This window comes from Coffea arabica, chromosome 3e (genome assembly GCF_036785885.1).
Source record: "Coffea arabica cultivar ET-39 chromosome 3e, Coffea Arabica ET-39 HiFi, whole genome shotgun sequence".
NCBI lineage: Eukaryota > Viridiplantae > Streptophyta > Magnoliopsida > Gentianales > Rubiaceae > Coffea > Coffea arabica.
Window position 1 is genome coordinate 32257601 of NC_092315.1, and position 20724 is coordinate 32278324.

The window sequence follows — 20724 nt, forward strand, 5'->3', positions numbered from 1 at the left end:
CACCAATAGCTCACTCAATAAACACTCAAGGGTGCCTTTAATCGGTTTAGTTTCTTTGTTTCCTCACTTTGTGACTTGATTCAAGAAGAAATGGAGAAGCTTTTCTCTTGTTTTTGCTCTCTCTCTCTCTTGGCTCTTCAGCAGAAATAATGAGGAAGAATGGTGCAATTTTGGGGATAAGAAGGTTGGACAATGTCTTGGTCAATGGCCTCTAATGGTGTGACACTTGTCACAACCCTTACCAAGTAAAATTTCCTTTTCTTTTCTTGTATTTTCAGCCTCTAATTCGGTCAAGCTTAGCTGGAATTTAGGAGATATTTTGCTCAAATATTAATGAGCTTGTATGGTAAGAAAATGGTGATCAAGTGGTGTGTTCCATCGGTAGTGCGCGGGACCCGCCGGTTCGCGCTGTTTTTCTTAAAAACACACGTACTAGGGTTTTTACTTCCCATTCACTAACCTTATATCATTGCTACTAATCACATATTATTTCTCACTTAAAAGTCACTTTTAATCACCAAATTTAATCCTTACTCTGTACCGAAAATTCATCCGGCGAAAAATCGCGAAAACCCTAATTTTGCTCTAATCTTGAAACCAAAAGTGAAACCCTACTTTCTAGGTTTATTTACACTTATTGTGGAATGATTGGGTAGTAGGGCTATAATAAATGAATAATTTCTAAATAAAAAGGCATTTTTGAGAAAAATATAAGAAATTTGCGAGTCCTGACACTCTCTCCCCCTTAAAAGAATTTCGACCTCGAAATTCATACCTTCCGTCGCCTCGGAGGACCCCAAAACTTGGTGCTGATCTACGGCATAAACTTGTGTTGATACTTTTGTTCGATTTCCTCTTTCGTGAGTTTGTTTCAGTTTGGTTCCTTCCACTTGTTGAGTACTACCCTCTCGTGGCTGTTTATTCGGGCAATTGCTAAGTTGATGATTGCTACTCCCACAAATCAAACATTTTCCCCTTTTCCGCCAGCAATCATTCTCAGTGTGATTTGCCTTTCCACAGTATCCACAGGCCAATCGAGGAGCTACTGTTGGATCTTCTCGAGAAATGTCCTTTGATCCGATCAGACTTCCTTTCATAGACCTTTCATCTAATGCTCTTAATGTCCAAGGTGGCCGAGGGGAATGGTTCACTTTTTGCACTTTGGAGAGCATTGTCTTTTCTCTGGATTCCTCAGGTGTGCTGTGGGATGTATCTCTTTTCCGCGTTTGACAGGCTTTTACTTGGGTTTCACATCCTCAATTCTTTGGGCCTTCTCAAGAGCCTCTGTATATGTGTTAACTTGAACTGCCGCTAATGCCTCCTGGATTTCCAAATTTAGTCCTTGTATAAATCGTCTTATTCTCCGTCGCTCCGTAACCACCAATTCGGAAGCGAATTTAGACAGTCTAGTAAATTTGGTCTCATATTCGGCCACACTTAGGGTTCCCTGACGTAACCCAATAAATTCGTCCTCTCTCCTTTCTTGGACTAAAGGTGGGAGATACTTTTCATTAAATTCCCTTACAAAGTTCGCCCATGTCCATACCGTCTGTTCTCTTTCCCACTTGACTTTAATTACATTCCACCACGCGCGGGCTGGTCCTTCAAATTGAAATACAGCAAAATTTACTTGTCTTTGCTCCGTGTAATTCAAAGCCGCGAAAATATTAATCATTGCCTCCAACCACTGCTCAGCTATATCTGGATCAGGCCCTCCTTGAAATTTCGGAGGTAGAAACTTGTGGAACCTCTCAAGAGCCTTATCCTCTCCGATCTCAGGATTCCGGGGTTGATTCACTGGCATTTGACCTTGTTGATCTACCAGTCATGCTAGAATATTTGTCATTTGTTGCATGGCCGTCGCCATTTGATCTCCAGCCCTCGGTCCCTGTTCTTGCTCGGCCACTGTTTCTCTTTCTTCTCTCGGTTCCTGAGCTTGCCTAGCTCCACGGCCACGACTGCGTCTCCCGTCCATATATATGTTTCCCTTTTTCTTTTTTTTTCCTTTTCCCCCAAAAAGGTAATTTAGTAATGAAACACAGTAAATCGACTATTGTAACAAATTCTAGCTTTCCAAATACAGAAATAAATATATACGCACATAACACGCCATATCAAGAAGACGAATAAGCAAATACACAAAGACATATCAAGTTGGACAGATAATCATGTACACACAGGTATACTGACGTCATATAGTAACAATATACAGGTAAATCAAAAGGAAAAAGTGAAGTCGTCCCAGTATCAGCCCGTCCGGTCTCTCACGTCACTTACTATCCAAACTAGATGTCCCTGACCTCTTGTACTCATTCTAGTCAGACAAAGCCTTTTCATGTTCCCAAAATGCAAGTCTCAAGTACTTAGCAGTGCCGCAACTCTAGAGTACTCAGGCACGAGAATCCGAAATAAGATAATTCACATCTCGAGCTGCAGTCTCAAGAGTAAACTATCTACAATCGAAATTCCTACCTGACATACCTATCTATGGTCCTCAGATACCATGAGAAAGATTTAAGGCCTATAACATTCGCAATTCATAGCTTCATTTAGTCCCTCATACTTATTCACCACTTAATCCAGGGTCACTCCGCGCAGAGACCACGTGAAGCAGCTATAGGTTTTATTCCTCAATCGCTTAACTTTCAAGTCAAATCGAATCCCACAGTTCGGCATCCTAAACTTTAAGCCTAGGATACACTACAGAGATCTAAAGCCTAAGCTCTGATACCACCTGTGACGGCCCCACCTCTCCCTAGGGTGTACCCTAGGGTTCAGTGGGTCGCCTGCCCGGCTCTCGCCGGGACTCAGTCGTTCCTTAATCAAATCCATAATAAATCACAAGAATAAATAGGGCAGCAATCCAAACTTAAAGCGGAACTTATATACATTGCTATCTCAAAAGGAAGTACAGCCATCAAATGTACAAAGGTTCTCACTTCACCATACAACCAGCCCGTGCCAAGCACTAGGGCGAGAACCATTACAAAAGAAACAAAAGACCTAGACTAGGCTAGTCTATGCTCTCATCCTGCTCGGCGTTCCCTGTTAAGGAAAACAAAACTAAAGGGGTGAGCTAAAAGCTCAGTGAGGTTCCGAACAGATAACCAAACAATCAATTCAATACATTGAACATGGAGTATCAATAATTCAAGAAACATTTACAATGGAAAGCGATAGTAGCATTCATTAAAAGGATACGGCTCACATGGAGCTACTCGTTCGTTCGTTCGTTCCCCTGACATTTCCCCTTATTCCTCCAATTATTTGAAATTTTCCTTTTTGAGAAGTAAACCCTCGTGCCTTCGTTCGTTCATTCATCCCCTTCCGGACGTTGACCGGACTCCACCCATCCGGACGTTGGCCGGACTCCACCCATCCGGACGTAGCCGGACTACAAGGTAATACTCGAGTATACCAAATTCACCCAGGGTCACCATATCGCCCGACCGAGTCCGCTGGCTCAAGTCGATCGGTAACGAAGGGCAGGGCCCAATTCAGCGAAAAGGCTTACATTCATGCACAAGTAACGTTCCAATCATTCAATCTATGAGAATTTCACATTTATTTCGGTCGAGTGCGATAAAGTACACACTCGCCTAGAAAACTCATTTTAACAATCATTGAAAGCACTTAACACATTATCAATCAATAATAACAAGCCAATAAGTCAAGAAAATATAACAAACAAGGAACACTCACCTAGTTATGCAAAATAACGTGCAAAATATCCTTTCGGATATTACCCTTAGTCACCAATGAAACCTAAGGTTGAACAAGAAAACATATTACAGTTTATCGAGCAAAACATTTAAGGGAAACAAAGAAACCCGACTAATTAGGAGTAAAACGTGTAAAGATGACTTTCAAGTAAGAAGAGGGTTGTTTGAACCCAAGGATGAAAAATCAGGTTTTAAAATGGAAAGCCGGTCATGGTATTGGCCAAATAGAAACCTAGCCCTTGAGCGAAAATTTGGGCAGCACAACCTTTGTGTTTACCTAATTTTCCAGCCATTTAGGCTTCATTATTTTTCCTCAGCCAAAACCCAAAGTCACACAAATCAGAAATTCAATTCAAAAGCCGTTCCATAGGCTCACAACATCATAAGAATAAGAATCACAATAATAACAAGTGCAAAAATACAATCTAGTAAAAGACAGATTTGACCTGTGGATGCGGAAATAACACATCTGAGGCTACGCTTATCGGATTGAGGCGCAACCTATGCCGTTTCGAAGCTAAGAGAAAGGTCTACAACTTTCATGAAGGTCACTTAGTCCAGTTCCTAATGCAACTTAGTCAAATCCTCAAATTACAGAACCAAAATCCAACTCGTCGGCTATTTAACCACACTGCACTGGAATGGTCATATCTCAGGTTACAAAAGTCCGATTAAGGTGGTCTTAAAGGCATTTGAAAGCTAAGTCAGAATGGTACAAGTTTCATGTTTTGGAATAAAGCTAAATCAGTACGGATCCTAGTGAAAAAACGTGATAAACTGGATAAACTGACCAAACGGACTGCTGGGAAAAATCTTAAAACAGTAAGGGTATTTTGGACTTTTCATGACCTACGTTGCTCCGATTGAGCTGAAATTTTGTAGAACCCTATAAAATACCATTATCTACAACTTTTATGCTTTGATCTAAGGCCAATTCGGCCTCTAACATAGGGAAATAAAAACGGGCAGAACCTAGTGACAATTTTCCAGAAATCTGAAATCTTTTGGTTTCAATGATAACTTTCTTAATTTCTTACTCCACTTGCTACCAAAACCCCCTATATAACCTTGGATACAACATATATTCATCATACATCAAGTTTAGGCAGAAATTTATTAAACCCTAACTCATGTAACAAAAGGAAAAAATTACCCAAAACATGATAACAACCGTAATTCATCACAATCTTGAGATGCTAAGCTAATTTAAACAAGATTAAGAGTAAAAATTGGGGAAATCATCATCCTTATCTTGCTTAGTGTCTACCAAGAGCAACCCTAGCCTTCCCCTTCAAAATTTCACCAATAGCTCACTCAATAAACACTCAAGGGTGCCTTTAATCGGTTTAGTTTCTTTGTTTCCTCACTTTGTGACTTGATTCAAGAAGAAATGGAGAAGCTTTTCTCTTGTTTTTGCTCTCTCTCTCTCTCTCGGCTCTTCAGCAGAAATAATGAGGAAGAATGGTGCAATTTTGGGGATAAGAAGGTTTGACAATGTCTTGGTCAATGGCCTCTAATGGTGTGACACTTGTCACAACCCTTACCAAGTAAAATTTCCTTTTCTTTTCTTGTATTTTCAGCCTCTAATTCGGTCAAGCTTAGCTGGAATTTAGGAGATATTTTGCTCAAATATTAATGAGCTTGTATGGTAAGAAAATGGTGATCAAGTGGTGTGTTCCATCGGTAGTGCGCGGGACCCGCCGGTTCGCGCTGTTTTTCTTAAAAACACACGTACTAGGGTTTTTACTTCCCATTCACTAACCTTATATCATTGCTACTAATCACATATTATTTCTCACTTAAAAGTCACTTTTAATCACCAAATTTAATCCTTACTCTGTACCGAAAATTCATCCGGCGAAAAATCGCGAAAACCCTAATTTTGCTCTAATCTTGAAACCAAAAGTGAAACCCTACTTTCTAGGTTTATTTACACTTATTGTGGAATGATTGGGTAGTAGGGCTATAATAAATGAATAATTTCTAAATGAAAAGGCATTTTTGAGAAAAATATAAGAAATTTGCGAGTCCTCACATACTACATCAAAAACGTAAAACAGATTCACCAAAACGCATTCTAGCGGAAACATCATAACTCAGGCTATACAAGTCCAAATCCAGAAATTTCAAAACCAGCTGAAAGCTAAGAAACTGGGATAAATTTCATCAGAAGGCCTTAACAACCAATTCGGAAGCAATTCCAGCCAAAACAACCAATTACAGGCGCAATTCTTACATTCGGGTAAAACCAGAACAGCAATCGTTATTTCGACTTTTCTCATTCTACACTACTCCGATTGACCTGAAATTTTGTAGGCAGCTCTAAAATTTCATTCCCTACAACTTGCATGTTTTAAGCCAATGCCAATTCGGCCTCTAACTAGGAGCTAAAAATTCGGGCAGAATGCTCCCTCAAGAACCCTAATTTTCTGAAATTTCTTCCAAACCAGAAATTGGTTGCAATTAATCACTTTTTCCACCTCCTAGAGTCATTATATACCAATTCCAATCATCATAGCTAGCCACACAATCATGCTTATATTAAAACAGAAAAATCCCCAAAAATAATAAAACTTCATCACTACAACCGCAAATCAAGAATTAATCCATAAACTTGCATCTCATACTACCACTAAGCATGATTTAAGCATCAATTAAGGGAGGAGGGTGGTTCTTCACAACTTACCTTAAAACAAGAGAGAGAGAGTTATTGGACACCTTAACTTTCCAAATAACTTCACACAACAACTCACCAACACCTCCTTAAGTGGTTTTATGGAGCAAAATCAAGGTTGGATGGTTGGTTTTGATGATTTGGAGCAAGCTTGAAGAGTTTTCTTCCTTGTGCTTAGAGTAAGAGAGAGAGAAAGAGAGAAAGAGAGGGCCGGCTACCATGGAGGATTTTTTGATGATTTTTGGGTCATTTTTGGTTTATTTAAGTCAAATGGTAAGACCATGAATAGTGGTCTTAAGGTTCAACCACTCAAATGGTGACATGTGTCACTTCATTTAATGCAAGTCTATCAGTTTGTTTCCACTCACACCGATCCAAATTGCATCCTCTACTTATCTCTTAACACCCGGTAAATTACATCCAGTATCCAAAACTTAACCTAGTTGGTCGAATTTTTCCGAACTTTTCGCACTAGTGGGTCCCACGTCCGGTATACGCTCTTAATTTCTCAAAATCCATTCGATACTAGAAAAAACATCTAAAAATTATATCTGCTCCTTAAATTCATCTAGAAATTTTTCTAATCACGAAAATGCAGAAAACAAGCCATGAAAAATATATAACCTAGAAAATGAAAAATACGGGTTCTCACACTCTCTCCCCCTTAAAAGAATTTCGCCCTCGAAATTTCTCACTTTAACTCACGAAAAGGTTAGGGTATTTTGTTCGCATTTCCTCTTCCACTTCCCAGGTAGCTTCCTCTACCCCATGGTTTCTCCACAGTATCTTCACTAACGGAATCTGCTTGTTTCTGAGCTCTTTGACTTTCCGGTCAAGCACTTGGACAGGTTTTTCTTCGTAAGCAAGCGATTCGTCCACGTCGATCTCCTCTGGTTGTAAGACATGGGTTGGGTCGGAATAGTAGATCTTGAGCATTGAGACATGAAATACGTCGTGGATTCTCGAGAGACTTGACGGCAGTTCTAGTCTATACGCTACCGTACCTATCCTCTGTAAGATCTTGTAAGGTCCGACAAACCTCGGTTGAAGCTTCTTTCCTTTGCCTGCTGTGACACTCCGTAAAGGGGTGACTTTAAGAAATACATGGTCTCCAACCTCGAACTCCAAGTCTTTTCTCCGGTTGTCGGCGTAGCTCTTTTGTCGGCTTTGAGCTGTTTGGAGTCGTTGCCGTATCAACTTGACCTTTTCTCGAGCTTCCTCCATCCAAGGAATAGTGGTTGGATCTAATGTCTTCCTCTCGCCAACTTCATCCCAGTAAATTGGTGATCGGCATTTTCGTCCATATAATGCTTCAAATGGAGCCATTTGAATCGACGAATGGTAGCTGTTGTTGTACGCAAACTCTACCAAGGTCATGTGTTGACCCCAGTTGCCTCCAAAATCCAGAATGCAAGTTCGTAGCATGTCCTCGAGAGTTTGAATGGTTCGTTCTGATTGTCCATCCGTCTGAGGGTGATAGGTTGTGCTCAAGTTGAGTTTCGTCCCTAGAGTCTCCTGGAACTTTTGCCAAAACCGAAATACAAAACGTGGATCTCAATCGGAGACAATGCTCACCGGCACACCATGCAGCCTTACGATCTCGTTCATGCACAGTTGAGCCAACTTGTCCATGGAATACTTCATGTTCACCGGCAAGAAATGGGCCGACTTGGTTAATCGATCGACCATCACCCAAACGGCATCGTGTCCTCGCTGCGTTCGCGGCAAACCTGAAACGAAGTCCATGGTGATGTTTTCCCACTTCCATTCAGGTATCTCAAGGGGTTGTAACAAGCCCGATGGTTTTTGATGCTCTGCTTTCACTTGTTGGCAAACGAGACATTTTTGCACGTACAGAGCAATTTCCTTCTTCATATTGTCCCACTAATAATTTCCTTTCAGGTCTTGATACATCTTACTACTACCCGGATGGATTGTATACTTGGATCGATGGGCTTCCTCTAGAATCTCCGTTTTCAACGATTCATCCTTCGGCACCACTATTCGGTTTCGATATTTTAAAATACCCTCAGGACCAAAATTGAAATCAGTGGTTTCCCCTTTTTTCACTTTCTCTCCCCATTTCCGTACCATCTGATCCTCCTTTTGAGCTTCTTTAATTCTCTCCAAGAGAGTGAAAGTCACTTTAATATTGCCAAAAATCACCTTATGGCTCCCAGGGCAAGGTTTCCATTCACATACGGAGTCTAACAATTCCCATTCTTTGATCATTAGACTCGCGACCTGAGCTTTGCGACTTAGGGCATCGGCCACCACGTTTGCTTTTCCCGGATGGTAGTTGATGGTACAGTCGTAATCCTCTAGAAATTCCATCCACCGTCGCTGCCTCATGTTTAATTCTTTCTGTGAGGAAAGATACCTCAGGCTTTTATGATCGGAGTAAACTTCTAAAGTTACTCCATATAAGTAGTGCCTCCACTTCTTCAGAGTAAAAACAACTGCAGCTAACTCCAGATCGTGGGTCGGGTAATTTTGCTCGTGGGGTTTTAACTTCCTCGAGGCAAAAGAGATCACATTTCGGTTTTGCATTAATACACAACCCAGGCCTTCTCGGGATGCATCAGTGTACACAGCATATCCGTCCACCCCGTTTGGTAAGACTAGAACTGGAGCCATGGTCAATCTTTTCTTTAATTCTTGAAAACTTGTCTCACTTCGGGCTTTCCATAAGAACCGACCATGTTTCTTCGTCAAATCGGTTAAAGGACCAGCTAGTTTGGAGAAGTCCTTGATAAAACGCCGGTAATATCCAGCCAGTCCTAGAAAGCTGCGGACCTCTGTGGGAGTTTCTGGCCTCTTCCAATTAGTCACAGCCTCTACTTTCGCCAGGTCGACTGAAATACCCTCTTGAGAAATTACATGCCCCAGAAAAGCAATTTTCTCCAGCCAAAATTCGCACTTGCTGAACTTGGCATACAGTTGATGGTCTTTCAGGGTTTGCAAGACAGTCTTCAAGTGTTGCTCATGCTCTTCACGGGTCTTGGAATAGACCAGGATGTCATCGATGAAGACTACTACAAATCGATCCAGGTAGGGCTTAAAAACCCTATGCATTAGGTCCATGAAGGCGGCAGGAGCATTGGTTAGTCCAAAGGGTATCACTACGAACTCGTAATGCCCATATCTCGAGTTGAAGGCGGTCTTCGGAATATCCTCCTTCCTGATTAGTAACTGGTAGTACCCTTGGCGGAGGTCCAGTTTCGAGAAGACCACCGCTCCTTGCAACTGATCAAATAGCTCATCGATATGGGGCAGTGGATACTTATTTTTAATTGTAATATTATTCAGGCCCCGATAATCAATACACATCCTCAAACCACCATCTTTTTTCTTCACAAACAGTACTGGAGCTCCACAAGGAGACCCACTCTCTTGAATGAATCCCCGCCCCAGAAGGTCCTGTAATTGCAACTTTAGCTCCTTGAGCTCGGCAGGAGTCATTCGATATGGTGTTTTTGAGATGGGTGAGGCTCCCGGTAGCAGGTCTATTTTGAATTCAATTTCTCTTTCTGGAGGTAAGGCTACTAATTCATCAGGAAACACGTCCGGAAATTCCTTCACTATGGCCACATCCTCCACTTTCAACTTATCTGTGGGGGTGTTAATAAAAAAGGCCAAAAATCCTTGCGCCCCTCTACTTAGCAATTTCCTAGCCCGAATGCCCGAAATTAAAGCAGATGAGGCTAACCTACCCCTTATATCCAACCTTATGGTTGCCTCACCAGGGATACGGAATTCCACCACTTTCGTTTTACAATCCAGTTGGGCATTATACTTGGCTAGCCAATCCATACCCAAAATCACATCATACCCCTTAATGACCAGACTTATCAAATCCCCTAACAATCTTTTCTCTCCTACCCACACTTCACAATCCTTATAAACCATACTAGTAACCAAGCGTTGATTCCCCGTAGGTGTACTAACTTCTAGGTCGTATGGTAAACTAGCAGGTTTTATATCGATGCCACACATGAAATCAGGGTTAACAAAGGAATGGGTGGCACCAGGATCAATTAAAACTTTGGCAAAACGGTGGAAAATAGGGATCGTACCTTCTACGACCTCTGAGGAATCTGGGACCTGTCAAGGTTCTAAGGAATAGACTCGAGCTGGCACTTTAGGTTTCGCCTCATTCCCCTTATTCGGTCCCGTGTTGGTCTTTAATGTGGGTTGAGCTCCCCTTCCTCCTTGCGTTAAAAGTGGGCAGGTAGCAAGCTGGTGGTCTGCGCTTCCGCAACGCAGACATTTGCCTCCTTTCTTCCAGCAATTGTCTTCAGAGTGATTCAGCTTTCCGCAGTACCCGCAAGGTCCACGGAACGCCGAACCTGAGCCTTTCTGGAAATTTCCACCTTGGCCTCTCCCGGCTGGGCCGCCCCTAGACTGAGCCCCTCTGCCGGAACCTGACTGTCGTCCACCTCCAGCTCCGTGCCCAAACTTGGAGGGAGTACCTTTGTCCCCTTGTCCAAGAAAGCCCCGCTTTTTCGCCTGGAAGTTCCGGACCTGCAATCGAGCACTCTCTACCCTTTGGGCCTTTTCTACGACCTCGCTAAAAGCATTGATTTGAGCCACTGCGAGGTCCTTTTGAATTTCGACGTTCAAGCCCTGAATGAAACGCCTGATTCGCCGTTGCTTTGTCATGATCAGCTCAGGCGCAAATTTGGACAAACGGGTGAACTGGCTCTCGTATTCCGCCACCGATTGAGTTCCTTGGCGGAGTCGGATGAACTCGTCTTCCTTCCTTTCCTGAACTAGAGGAGGAAAGAATTTCGCGTTGAATTCCCTGATGAAATTCACCCAAGTCCTGGGCGTTTGTTCCCGTTCCCATTTTTGTCGTATTACGTTCCACCAGGAACGGGCCGCCCCTTCAAACTGGAATACGGCAAAAGTCACCTGCCATTCATCGGTGTAGTGCAAAGCCGCAAAAATATCAACTATCTTCTCGAACCATCGCTCGGCAACATCCGGATCAGGTCCCCCAATGAATTTGGGTGGAGCAAACTTTTGAAAACGTTCGAGAGCTCTGTCTTCGCTCTCGATGTGGTTACCAGGGTTTCCGGGGTTTCCAGGATTAGGGTTTGTATTCTGGCCTTGTTGCTGCACCACTTGTGCTAGCAAGTTAGTCATTTGCTGCATAGCGGCAGCGATTTGCACATTGGGGTCAGGGTTAGGTCCCGTAGAAGTTTCCCCAGTACCCCTATCCGGTGTGGGTTGTCTATATCCGTACGTCCCCACGTCCCCGTCCACTACGTGTTCCTTCCATACTTTATATGATCTAGGCAATGGTACTAAACCAATATAAAACAATGCATGTAAGTAACCCAAAACTTTTCCAAACAAATATATACATTCCAAACAAGGCAAACAACACACATATATACAAGCAGTCAAGTCAAGTACAAGCATGGACAATCCCCAAGGGAATGGCCTCATCAAAAGAAATATACACGTAGCTAATCTAGCCGTACAAAATGATTAGCTAAGGCCCTACTACCTATCCGCCCTATATACAAGACCAAAACTATCCAAAACAAACCCTAGAAGTCGTAACCTAGACCGATGACGAGCTATGAGACCCACCCGACGGAGTGGATTCAACCCCAGCCTCAGGCCCCGCACAGGAGTCCTCGTCGCTCACGCCCTCGACCACCTCGGCGAAAAGGTTTAGGATCGAAGCGGCTCGATTCTTCACCTTTCGAGCTCGCTTGGACTCGCGCTCATGGACTTCGCTCAGCTGAGTGCAGAGGTCATCAACCCTATCCTCTGCCTCAAGCACATCGTACTTCAGACCCTCAATGCGCTCAGTCTGTCTCTCATTGGCCGCCCTAAGTTGAGTCACCTCGGCCTCCAGTGGAGCATTCTCTCCGGCCAACTCCTTACGCTCCTTGTCCACTGCAAACACGAGAGCATTCGGATAGGCATACTTATGTTTACACTCACACCGTCGGAGACGGTTAGACGGGCTCTAGCGCACGACGGCCCCTCCTGGCCGTATCTGGTACGGGATCACTGGGAGTACTCCACGAGGTCTCTCGCCCGGAGGACTATCACTAGGCTCACCCTGTCCGGCCATCCTACACCAAAAGAGCAATTAACCATAAATAATCTTAAATGCCATAAACAATAAACCCTCAAATCAAGCATTCCTATAACACCCAGGCTAATTCAAACCTAGGCTCTGATACCACCTGTGACAGCCCCACCTTCCCCTAAGGCGAACCAAAGAGGTTAGCGGACTGCCTGCCCAGCTCTCGCCAGGACTAACGGTGCAGTTTAGAGCGATCTATTTTGTTCCGGAACTTATAAACGCGCGTAAACAAAGCAAAAGGGCAAAATAACCCAAAATAAAAAAATGAAATTCGGAGTCGGTCATGAATAGTAACCGACCCGTCAGAAAGCAACCAAATATCGAACAAACATTCACATCTTGAACTTTAGCAAATACAATCCAAAGTGACATACAAAAGTTGTCAAAAGTGAATATATACACGGTTTGCCAAATTGAAAGTGAAAACGGCCCTAAAGATACATTTAGGGTTTCACTTCATATACCATACAAAAAAAATACACATCTAGTTCATTCGGCAACCATCTATCAAGATTCATTCAAAAAAGAGTCATATTCCGGTAAGGAAAACAAAAGAAACGGTGTGAGCTAATTGCCCAGTGAGATACTATCACTTACGCAACCAAGTGCATATAAGCATCAAGCTTTCATTCAATATAGTAAAATAAGCAAAGGCACACGTCAAATATGGTGATAAAAGGATACAGATGGCTCGGCGAGTGATGATGAAAAGAGAACCGAAAGGCCTAAGAAGGACAATACCAAGGACGTGTTAAGGGGACTTAAAATTAAAGTTCCTACCTTCCAAGGTAAGAGTGACCATGAGGCTTATTTGGAATAGGAAGGCTTATTTGGAATGGGAAGGTAGAATTGAAATGGTCTTCAATTGCTATGATTACAGTGAGGAGCAAAAGGTAAAGGTTGCTACTGTTGAGTTCACTGATTATGCCTTAATTTGGTGGGATTAAGCAAGGACCGAGAGGAGAAGGAATGGTGAGCCACAAGTCTGAACTTGGTGTGAACTCAAGGCCCATGATGCGGAAGAGATTTGTTCCCAGCTACTACAACCGAGACCTCCACTTGAAGTTACAAACTCTCACTCAAGGCAATATGAGTGTTGAGGATTACTATAAGGAGATCGAAATGGCAATGATGAGGGCTAATATCCAAGAAGACAGTGAAGCTACAATGGTGAGGTTTCTTAGGGGTTTAAACCTTGAACTTCAAGAGGCCTTAGAACTACAACATTACTTGGATATGGGCGAACTACTTGAACTAGCCATCAAGGCCGAGCTGTGAGAACCCGTAATTTTCTCATTTTTCTAGGGTTTTTTCTCGTTAATGGCATGTTTTCCGCATTTTCTTTATTAGGAAAATTTTTTCGATAATTTTTATGAGTAAATATAGTTTTTAGATGATTTTTCTAGTATCGGTTAGGTTTTGAGAAATTAAGAGCGTATACCGGACGTGGGACCCGCTAGTGCGGAAAGTTCGGAAAAATTCGGCCAACTAGGTTAAGTTTTGGATACTGGGTTTAATTTACCGGGTGTTATGGGATAATTAGAGGTTGCTATTTGGATTGGTGTGAGAGGAAACAAAGAGATAGAGATGCATTAATTATAGTGACAAGTGTCACCATATGGTTAGTGGTTACTTTTGACTACTATTCATACTTTTACCCTTTTACTAAAATAACTCAAAAATTGACCAAAATTCACTCCAAATTTGCAAGCTCATAGCCGGCCCTCTCCAAGAAAGAAAGAAAGAAAACTCTTCAAGTTTTTGCTTCAATCTTGCTCAAATCTACCAAATCAACCACTTAATCTTGCTTTTGTTCCATAGAAAACCTTAAGTGAGTGATTGTGAGTTGTTTAGTGGAGTTGTTTGGAAGGTTAAGGTGATTAGTTGCTCCCTCTCTTGTGTTGCTAAGGTGAGTAGTGAAGGAACCCCTCTCCTCCATCTAATGATGTTTAATTCATGATTTGTGGTAGTTTAAGATGTAATTTTATGGATTATATCTTGATTTTGGTTGAATTGGTAAAGTTTTATAATTATTGGTGATTTTTCTGTTTTCATATGATTATTATTATGTGGTCATGTATGATGAATGTAAATGATATTTAAGGAAGTTAGAAGGTGGAAAAAGTGGTTAATTGCAGGAAATTTCTGTTTTGGAAGGAAATTTGGAAAGCTAGGGTTTCATTTCCTTCATTCTGCCTGGCACTGTTCATCATAGTTAGAGGCTGAATTAGCCTTGGGTTAAAACATCGGAGTAGTGTAGCTTGTGAAAAGACCGAAATACCCCTGCTGCCCTGGTTTCACCTGAACTTGAGAATTGCTTCTGTAATTGGTTAATTTGGTTGGGAATACTTCTGATTTGGTTGTTGAGGTCTTCTGAAGAAATGTAGCCTGATGTCTTAGCTTTCGGATGGCTTTGGAATCACTTGATTTGGACTTAGGTAGCCTGAATTACAGTTTGTTAACCAGAATGCGGTTTGTTCACCTGTTTTTGCGGTTCTGGTTTAGTATCTTGCATTTTGTACCTAGTTGCACTATTAACTGGACTGAGTGACCTACTGTAACTTTGTAACCCTATCTCTTAGCTTCGAAACGGTGTATCTTACACCTCCATCCGATAATTGTAGTGCCAATGGTGCCAAAACCGCAAAATGACATCAAAAACTATTTTTCTGGTTTAGAGCTTAATTCCATTTCCGGATTTCCCTGGTTTACTCTAGTGCTTATACATTCTTATGAAGCTCTATTTTGATAGTATTTGGGATTGATTTATGACTTGTAAGCGAGTCTTATTGTGCTTATTTGAATATGTTAGGACGTGACGGTGGTGCAAGACACTCTTAGGCGGAAGTGCATGAAATATCATTTGCTTGATTGGTGAGTGTACTACTCACTTGTTGTTTACAATGTGGCTTTGGTATATGTGAACTTGATGCCTTGAAGGATTATTTGCTCCGTTGAAATTGATTAAGTGAGGGTGTACTTGATCGCCCTCACCCATTTGGTATCTCATATGATTGTCTACTGTTTCACTGTAATGATTGAATGATACATGAAATACTGAATTTAATTCATGAATTGGGTGTCGCTTGGACGAGTATCCAACGACCCTTACTGCTACCACTGAGCTCAACCCCATTGGTAGTCGATTGAATCGAGCCAGTGAGGGCTTGGTCATGAAGGTCGACGAGCCATAGGGACTGTTATATGAAATCTTGTAGTAGTGAGACTCTTGATTCCGGTATACTCGAGTATTACCAAATTTCTACTGTTTGGAGTTCGGGCCCGGTAGGGGTATGTTGGGTGGAAGGAATGGAAGTAAAGTGGAGCCTACGGTTGGTTACTCTTGAACATTGACGGAGGGTCAATGAGGTTGGATCAAGAATACCAGCGAGGAAAGGGGCTCTTGAGAGCCGTCCGTATCCTTTTACCATCTTGTTAATGTGTGATCTTGGTATTTCTTCCTTGACCGCTTTATGCCTATATGACTTGGTTGCTTATGTGATAGTATACCACTGGGCGTAAGCTCACTCTGTTTCTTTTGTTTTCCTTACAAGAAAATAAATACTTTTGGACTGGATTTGATAGTTGGTTGCCGAATTAAGCTAGATGTACATATCTTTTGTATAGCTCATTGATTGAAACCCTGAATGCACTTTTGGGTCCATTTTTCTCTTTTGGTTTGGCAAACCGTACATGTATAAACTTATGGGATAATTTTGTATGCCATTTTGGAATGTAAATGTTGAATTTCAAGATGTGTATGTTTGCGTGATGTTTGGCCGGATTTTGACGTGGCCGGTACTATTCATGACCCGCTCCAATTTTCGTTTTTTTTTAATTTGTGATTTTGACTTGTTTACGTGCGTTAGTATGTTTCGGAACGTATTAGATCGATGTGAACTGAACCATTAGTCCTGGCGAGAGTTGGGCAGGCTGTCCGCTAACCCCTTTGGTTCGCCTTAGGGGAAGGTGGGGCTGTCACACGAGCGGGGGAGGAAACAAAGGAGAGGTGGCCGTTTACATTCCACCCCGAATCCTAATACTTGGGAAGGAAGTTAGCCAAGGAGAACTACCCCCGAAGCTAGAAATTCGGTTACACCATCTGCATATAGCCGAACCCAAGGTAACTTCCCTAACTAAAATTTCCATTCTATCCCTAACAAGGTTGTCGATCCAGCTAAGTCCACTTCAAAGCCTACTCAAGAGGCTCCTAAGCCTAGGAGTAGGGATATTAAGTGTTACAAATGTCAAGGTTTCAGACATACCCAATCTCAATGTCCGAATCAAAGGGTTATGCTTATCACTCACAATGGGGACGTCGTGTCGGATGATGACGATTGTGAGGAGATACCGGGTTTAACCAAGGAGGAAGGTGAACTTGATTCAGCCGAGGAGGAGTGTTCACTAACCCAAGGTGAAATGGGTTGCTTGGTCGCGAGGAGGGTGCTTACCGCACGAGTTAAAGAAGATAAGCAATTACAACGGGAGAACTTATTTTACACTCGATGTAAAGTAAGTGACAAAGTGTGCAGTCTCATCATTGATGGTGGGAGTTGTACTAATGTCGCAAGTTTGCTAATGGTGGAGAGCTTCGGGCTGCCTACAACCAAACATCCACATCCTTATCGACTTCAATGGCTAAGTGAAGACGGTGAAGTCCATGTCTACAAGTAGGTACGTCTTCCTTTCTCAATTAGAAAGTATTGTGATGAAGTCATATGCAATGTTGTCCCTATTCATGCTACTCATGTGATCTTAGGAAGACCATGGTAATTTGATAAGAATGTTACTTTTGATGGTAGGTCTAATAAGTATATATTCTTCTGCACAATGGTAAAAAAATGGTTTTAACATCTCTCACACCCGCACAAGTGTACGAGGACCAACTTAAGTTGCAAAGAGAATGTGACTTAGACCACCAAAAAAGGAAACAAAGAGAGGCCGAGCCTGAACATTGTTCAAACTCGAAGTTAGAGCAATCAGCCAAGGGGAAGCACGTTGTGTCTAGTGTTACAAATGATCAAACTTTAGTTAAGTCAAACACTAGAAAACAAAGCATGATAATAAAGGCTAAAGACGTTAAGAAAGTTGTTCATTCCAATCAGCCTTTGCTACTTATGATATATAAACATGTGCTTTTGAATGTTGATGATTTCGATAAGGCATTGCCTTTGAGTGTAGTTGCTTTGTGACAGGAATTTGAGAATGTATTTCCTGATGAGATCCCTGATCGATTACCACCCATCTGAGAGATTGAGCATCAAATAGACCTTATTCTTAGAGCACCTCTACCCAACAAACCAGCCTACCAAATGGGTCCGAAGAAACTAAAGAACTCTAAAGGCAAGTTGATGGCCTACTAGGTAAGGGTTGGGTTAAGGAAAGTTTAAGTCCATGTGCCGTCCTTGTTATTCTTGTCTCAAAAGAAGATGGAACTTGGAGAATGTGTACTGATTGTAGGGTTGTAAATGCTATAACTGTTAAATACCATCACCCCATCCCTAGATTAGATGATATGCTAGATGAACTTGAAGGTGATGTCATCTTCACGAAGATTGATCTAAGGAGTGGCTATCATCAAATTAGGATGAAAGAGGGAGCGATCTTTAAAACAAAGCATGGTCTTTATGAATGGTTAGTCATGTCTTTTGGGTTGACTAACGCATCTAGCACTTTCATGAAACTAATGAACCATGTTTTAAGGCACTTTCTAGAGAAATTTGTCATTGTTTACTTTGATGATATTTTGATCTATAGTCGAAACATGCATGTACACATGGAGCATTTGAGATTGGTATTAGACACACTTCGAAAGGCAAGCCTCTATGCTAACCTTAAGAAGTGCACTTTTTGTACTAATGACCTTGTGTTTCTAGGCTATGTTGTTAGTTCACAGGGCATCAAGGTAGACGAATCGAAGATCGAAGCCATCAAGCAATGGCCAACGCTCAAAACAGTCACGGACGTGCGAAGCTTCCACGGCCTGGTTGGCTTTTACCGGCATTTTATCAAAGACTTCAGTACCATTGCTGCACCATTGACCGCGGTAATGAAGAAGCATGACAAGTTCCACTGGAGGGAAGCATAGGAAAACTCTTTCCTTGCTCTAAAGGACAAACTCACACACACACCTGTTTTACATTACCTAACTTCAATAAGACTTTTGAAATCGAATGAATGCTTCTGGTGTAGGGATTGGGGCAGTGTTAATGCAAGACAAGAAGCCGTGTGCATTCTTTAGTGAGAAGTTGGGAGGTGCAACCTTGAATTACCCCACTTATGACAAGGAATTGTATGCACTTGTGAGAGCATTGGAGACATGGCAGCATTATCTACGTCCAAGGGAGTTCGTGATCCATACTGACCACAAATTCTTGAAATTCCTCAAAGGGCAGCCGAAATTAAACGAAAGGCACACCAAGTGGGTAAGTTTCATTGACACATTCTCCTATGTTATTAAGTATAAGATTGGTAAAATGAATGTTGTAGCCGATGCCTTGTCTCATAGACATTCCTTACTAGTTTGTCTTGATGCTAAACTACTTGGTTTTGCGATGTTAAAGGAGTTTTATGCAAATGATGTTGATTTCAGTGAAGTGTATAAAATATGTGTTTGGACTCCACATGCAAAATACTTCTTGCACGAGGGATTTTTGTTCTATGTTGATAAGTTGTGTATGCCTAATGCCTCCATTCGGGACCTATTGGTACAAGAGGCACATAGCGGTGGTCTAATGAGACATTTTGGTATTGTTAACACTCTAGCTATGTTGCAAGAACACTTTTATTAGCCACACATGTGTAGGGATGTTGAACGCATGGTTGATAGATGTGCTACTTGTCATAAAGCTAAGTCTAAAACAAATCTATATGGCTTGTATACACCATTACCAATTCCAAAGCACCCATGGGTAGACTTGTCTATGGACTTTGTGTTGGGACTGTCTAGATCTCAAAGGGGTAATGATTCCATTTATGTTGTAGTTGATCGATTTTCAAAGATAACTTATTTTATTCTTTGCCATAAAACTGATGATGCATCTCATATTGCTAACTTGTTTTCCAAAGAAATTGTGCGTTTATATGGTATACCTTAAACCATTGTTAGTGATAGAGATGTTAAGTTCTTGAGTTACTTTTGGAAGACTTTGTGATCTAAACTTGGTACTAAATTATTATTTTCGACCGCTAGTCATCCCCAAAGTGATGGACAAACCAAGGTTGTCAATCGAACTCTTGGGACTTTGTTAAGGGCCTTAATTAAGAAAAACCTTAAGTCTTGGGAAGAGTGTCTGCCGTATATTGGGTTTGCTTATAATAGAACTGTTCATAGTACAACACACTACTCACCATTTGAGGTTGTTTACGGGTTTAATCCTGTGGCCCCTCTTGATTTGGCACCCTTACCTTCCTCTGAGCACACAAGCTTAGATGGGAAAAGGAAAGCTGATTTTGTCCGCAGGTTACATGAACTTGTGTGAGCCAATATTGAGAAGCGTACCATGCAATATCTCCAGCAAGCTAACAAGCATCGTCCCAAGATGGCTTTTGATCCTAGAGATTGGGTTTGGTTGCACTTAAGGAAAGAGCTATTCCCTAAGCAATACCAAAGCAAATTGTCTCCAAGGGGCGATGGACCTTTCCAAATGGTTCAACGAGTCAATGACAATGCATACAAATTGGAGCTGTGAAGACTCACAAAATTTATCTATTTTAAACTCTTAATTCTAGCTTATTTAATTATCTATTTGGCCAATTGCCCTGAATATTATTTTCTAACCTTTTTAGACCTAATTATATGGATCTATAGGTTAATTATATTTTTAAAATGGCTTGTTTCAAAATTTAATTTTTGGAAGCTCGTTAAGTGAAAATAGTGAATACACGATTGGAGTCAATAATCGATTCGAGAATACAATAAGTTTGGAAAATTGGAGACTTGTACATTAGTCTTAAAATAGGTATTTTTATACTTAAGTATTCAAGTATTAGTTAGTGATACAATCGTTATAAGAATTTCTTGAAAATTTCGCTTTATTGCGCAAAAATCGGAAGTATGCGTTTTCACACGCGCAATTTAATTGAGGGACTATTAAGAGTGAATAATGATAGTATGAATGGAAGTGCAATAGAGGTTTAGTACATTAGTGAAACAAACCTGAGAGAAATCAAGCACGAAATGCGCGCGTACGCGCACTATTCCTAGTTGACTTTTGAAG